This window comes from Saimiri boliviensis, chromosome 11 (genome assembly GCF_048565385.1).
Source record: "Saimiri boliviensis isolate mSaiBol1 chromosome 11, mSaiBol1.pri, whole genome shotgun sequence".
NCBI classification, from domain to species: domain Eukaryota; kingdom Metazoa; phylum Chordata; class Mammalia; order Primates; family Cebidae; genus Saimiri; species Saimiri boliviensis.
Window position 1 is genome coordinate 50,545,786 of NC_133459.1, and position 5,357 is coordinate 50,551,142.

At 44.7% G+C, this 5,357-nt stretch overlaps 1 pseudogene; it reads right to left on the minus strand.

Moving 5' to 3' along the window:
- Nucleotides 1–228: 228 nt before the first annotated feature.
- LOC120366072 (SUMO-conjugating enzyme UBC9 pseudogene) lies at nt 229–890 on the minus strand (annotated as a pseudogene).
- Between the last annotated feature and the right edge of the window lie 4,467 nt (nt 891–5,357).

Genomic DNA, 5,357 nt, shown 5'->3' on the forward strand with positions numbered 1-5,357 from the left:
AAAACTCCGTCTCAAAAACAAAACAAAACAAAACAAAAAACAAACAAACAAACAAACAAACAAACAAAACAAGTTTTACATAACAATCAAAGTACGGAAGACTGAAGGAAGAGACTGTATGAAAAACGGGCAATTGAGCGAATCAAGACTGCGTACCAGCAGTGGCAATGGAAGATGGCGCCCACCGAACCCCCCCACCCAGGTGACCAGTCATTGTACGGAGCAACTTTAGATTTGCGAATATGTTGTAAACGAGTGCTTGCCAAACCAATTCCTTCCTTTTTGCGATGCCACACGGTCGCTGCTTATAGACAGTGCAAACTTCTAGGCTTGTGCTCGAACCCTCTTTTCATACTCCACTTTGTTTTGGCAGTAAATCGTGTAGGCCTCTGCTTGAGCTGGGTCTTGGATATTTGGTTCATTTAGAAGTTCCTGTGTTCCTAATAGGATCTGTTTGATTGTGTTGGCTGGCCTCCAGTCCTTGTCCTCCAAAGGGTACATATTTGGATAAAATAACGGTGGTTCAAATTTACATTTCGGTGGCGAAGATGGATAGTCATCTTTGAAAAGCATCCGAAGTTTAAACAAGCCTCCTTCCCGTGGAGTCCCTTTCTTTCCTAGAATGGTGCACTCCTAGTTCATGAGGTTCATCGTGCCATCGGGATTTTTTGTTGGAACAGCTACAAAACCAAACGGGTGGTCTTTTCTCCACGCTTTCCTCTCCTGAGTGAGTCTGAGGGCGATCCCTGACATGTTCAGAGTCCCTCGGGCGGCCGCGGCCTCGGCAGCGCGTCGCGGACAGGCGGAGAACTGAGCCGAGCCGGATGGCGGCGGCGCTTCCCTTTGTCTCGGGACTTCCCTCTGGAGCTCCCTCCGGGAGCCTATTATTATTATTATAATAATTATTATTATTTTTGAGATGGAGTCTCGCTCTGTCATCCAGGTTGGAGTGCAGTGGCGTGATCTCAGCCCAGTGCAACCTCTGCCTCCCGGGTTCAAGAGATTCTTCTGCCTCAGCTTCCCAAGTAGCTGGGACTACGAGCGCGTGCCACCATGCCCGGCTAATTTTTATATTTTGAGTAGAGACGGGGTTTCGCCATGTTGGCCAGGTTGGTCTCGAACTCCTGACCTCAGATGATCCATCCACCTCAGCTTGGTTTCATTCTTATAAACTGAGATTTGATTTACTGTTTTCTAGCTTCTGCCCAGAGGATGCTGAGAAGGATTTCTTGAGAATTTCCCAGGCATTACTACTTGATTATTAACTGTTCTGAATTGTGCTCTCAAATTCCTGGGATAACAAATCCCTTGAATGGAGTCCCTTGGCAATAGCTACAGCAACAGAGAACCAAGCTGGCCCACGGAAAATGTGTTATGTTTATGAAACTGCCTACCATTCCGCTTTCCCTTCTCTACTCACCATCTCATCTTTGTGGCTTTTTTTCAGGTTCCCAGTGCTTCTGTGCACTCTCCCTGTGGCCATCCAATCTACTTAGGTCAAAGACTCTCAAGAATATATTTGAAACTTTTTTACTCTTAAGTGTAAATGAATAAAATTATTTCCCACTCTCCCCTCCCCCCATTCAAACATTTAAATTTTAAAGGAAGGTTTCCTATCTTTCCAAGGAATGAAGAAGGTCATATGGAAGGAAAATCACCCAGGACCTCTGTTAGACCCTTAAAATCACCTTTACCTAATTGATGATGTGTTCCTAAAAGATTCTGGGATTTGGAAAAGTCTCCTCATTTTCCTCTTCACTTGTAAGATGGAGACAATAATGCAAATAGACAATATATGTAAAAAAGCTTTGTGAATGTGATACAGGAGAGCGCCTCTCAGGTGGCTTTGACCATGGCTATTGTGCCATCTGTTGGACATGGCTTTAATTACACTGCTATTTTTCTCCTCAACGTTATCCAACAACCACTTTAGATGTTTTGTTTTGTTTTGTTTTTTAAGAGACAGGGTCTCGCTATGTTGCCCAGGCTGAAGTGCAGTGGCTATTCACAGGCGCGATCCCACTACTGATCATCACGGGAGTTTTGACCTGCTCCATTTCCGACCTGGGCCAGTCCATCCCTCCTTAGGCAACCTGGTGGTTCCCCGCTCCCGGGAGGCCACCGTATTGATGCCGAACTTAGTGCGGACACTCCATCGGCATAGCGCACTGCAGCCCAGAACTCCTGGACTCAAGCGATCCTCCAGCCTCAGCGTCCCGAGTAGCTGGGACTACAGGCACGCATCACTGCGCCTGGCCACTTTAGATTTTTGTCATAATTGAAGACCCTTTGTTTGGTTTCACTGAATTTATAACAAATGAATATTGGCTGGGAGCGGTGGCTCATACCTGTAATCCCAGCACTTTGGGAGGCCAACGCAGGCGAATCACTAGGTCAGGAAATCAAGACCAGCCTGGCCAACATGGTGAAACCCTGTCTATACTAAAAACACAAAAAATAGCCAGGCAATGTGGCACTTGCCTGTAATCCCAGCTACTCAGGAGGCTGAGGCAAAAGAATCACTTGAATCCAGGAAGCAGAGGTTGCAGTGAGCCAAGATCGCGCAGCTGCACTCCAGCCTGGGTAACAGAGCCAGACTCCATCTCAAAAATAAAAATAAAAATAAATAAATAAATGATTAAGGCCGGGCGCGGTGGCTCAAGCCTTAATCCCAGCACTTTGGGAGGCCGAGGCGGGTGGATCACGAGGTCAAGAGATCGAGACCATCCTGGTCAACATGGTGAAACCCCATCTCTACTAAAAATACAAAAAATTAGCTGGGCATGGTGGCACATGCCTGTAATCCCAGCTACTCAGGAGGCTGAGGCAGGAGAATTGCCTGAACCCAGGAGGCGGAGGTTGCGGTGAGCCGAGATCACGCCATTGCACTCCAGCCTGGGTAACAAGAGCGAAACTCCGTCTCAAAAAAAAATAAATAAAATAAAATAAATAAATAAATAAATAAATGATTATTGAGTTTAATAATTCTACTGAACATTTATCAAGTGGAAAGGGACAGGGAGAAAAAGATGTTTTTTTTTTTTTTTTTTTTTTTTTTGAGAAGGAGTCTTGCTCTGTCGCCCAGGCTGGAGTGCAGTGGCGTGATCTTGGCTCACTGCAACCTCTGCCTCCCGGGTTCAAGTGATTTCCTGCCTCAGCTGCCTAAGCAGCTGGATTACAGGCATGTGCCACCATGCCCAGCTATTTTTTTTTGTATTTTTATTAGAGATGGGGTATTACCATGTTGGCCAGGCTGCTCTTGAACGTCTGACCTCATGATGCACCTGCTTCAGCTTCTCAAAGTGCTAGGATTACCAGGCTTGAGCCACTGCACCTCGCTAAAGATGGACAAGTCTTAATACCTACCCTTGATGGAGTAAGGGGTTATGCCAGTGTATTAGGGAAGACTACACAGAACAGGTCATCTCCTACTTGACTTTTGTGAAAAAAGTATCATTTTGATAGGGAAATGAGACCACTTCAGGCAGAGAGAACAACGTAGGGAAAGACACAAAGCTATAAAAATGCTGTGGAAGGCCAGGCACAGTGGCTCACACCTGTAATCCCAGCACTTTGGGAGGCTGAGGCACGTGGATCATGAGGTCAGGAGTTCAAGACCAGCCTGGCCAAGATGGTGAAACCCCGTCTTTACTAAAAATACAAAAATTAGCTGGGCATGGTGGCAGGCACCTGTAATGCCAGCTATTCGGGAGGTTGAGGCAGAGAATTGCTTGAACCTGGGAGGTGGAGGTTGCAGTGAGCTGGGATCACGCCACTGCACTCCAGCCTGGGCAACAGAGTGAGACTGTCTCAAAAAAAAAAAAAACACAAAAAACCAAAAATTAGCACAGCGTGGTGGCAGATGCCTATAATCCCAGCAACTCAGGATGCTGAGGCAGGAGAATCACTTGAACCCAGAGGGCAGAAGTTGCAGTGGGGTGAGATCTCACCAATTCCCTGCAGTCTGAGTGAAAGAATAAAACTCCATCTCAAAAAATAAAAAAAAAAAAATGCTATGTAAAGTGGTAAATTTCTCTGTGTAATCAGAGCATTGGATCCAAGAGAGGAGAAGGTGATGACAGTGATTAATAGCCAATTTTCACAGCACTTTACTGTATGCAAAGTCCTTTCAAACATGTGCTTTCAAGGGAGGCTTTGAGGCAAAATGGTTGACACCATATACTGTGATAGCTGCTACCCCTGGGTTTAACTGTGCTATATTTGGAAACTGTTATATTTGATAGTTTTTTTTTTGTTTTGTTTTGTTTTTTTTTGAGATGGAGTTTCGCTCTTGTTACCCAGGCTGGAGTGCAACGGCGCGATCTCGGCTCACCGCAACCTCCGCCTCCCGGGCTCAGGCAATTCTCCTGCCTCAGCCTCCTGAGTAGCTGGGATTACAGGCACGTGCCACCATGCCCAGCTAATTTTTTGCACTTTTAGTAGAGACGGGGTTTCACCATGTTGACCAGGATGGTCTCGATCTCTCGACCTCGTGATCCACCCGCCTCGGCCTCCCAAAGTGCTGGGATTACAGGCTTGAGCCACCGCGCCCGGCTTTCTTCATTTTTATCAAAAGTTTGCCTTCACTAAGTTCCTCTGGTTACAGATCTAAAGTCTTTCAAATGCAAACAGTGTCAAAATTTCCAGGCTTAACGACTTCAAGTTTCACTTCCCGCCTCATCACTTTTCATTTCTTTGCTTCACTTGATCTCTTTTTTTCTAGTTCCCCTTTCTGATTATTCATTTTTGTAAAATGGCATGTGAGTTTTATTGCTGGTAGAAAAGGAGGCAACACAATATATCCTTTGCTGTTTGTCTAAGAACTGAATAACAAATATGCAGTGACAGACCAAAGTCTATTACTGACAGACTTTGAAAGAAGTGGTGTGATTGATCACTGATCATAATGTGCATCTGTTATTTACATAGTGATTCATGGACTGAAGAGTTAGCAGCAAAGTTTGTAATGTGTGCAATTACTTATAATTAATATATTGTGATAAATGAAATTTGAATTGTATTGTTGGGGGACTGATGCTATCTGACTAAACTGTGGTAACTAAAATTCATGCATTTCAGAACTGCGCAAAGCAAGGGCTGCCTGTGTTTATTACTTTTTTTTATACATAATTTAATTGTAAGTTTATATAATTTAAATGTTAACTAAAATTTTTTTTTTTTTTTTTTTTTTTTTTTTTTAGGAGTTTCACTCTTGTTACCCAGACTAGAGTGCAATGGCGAGATCTTGGCTCACCGCAACCTCCGCCTCCCGGGTTCAGGCAATTATCCTGCCTCAGCCTCCTGAGTAGCTGGGATTACAGGCACGCGCCACCATGCCCAGCTAATTTTTGTATTTT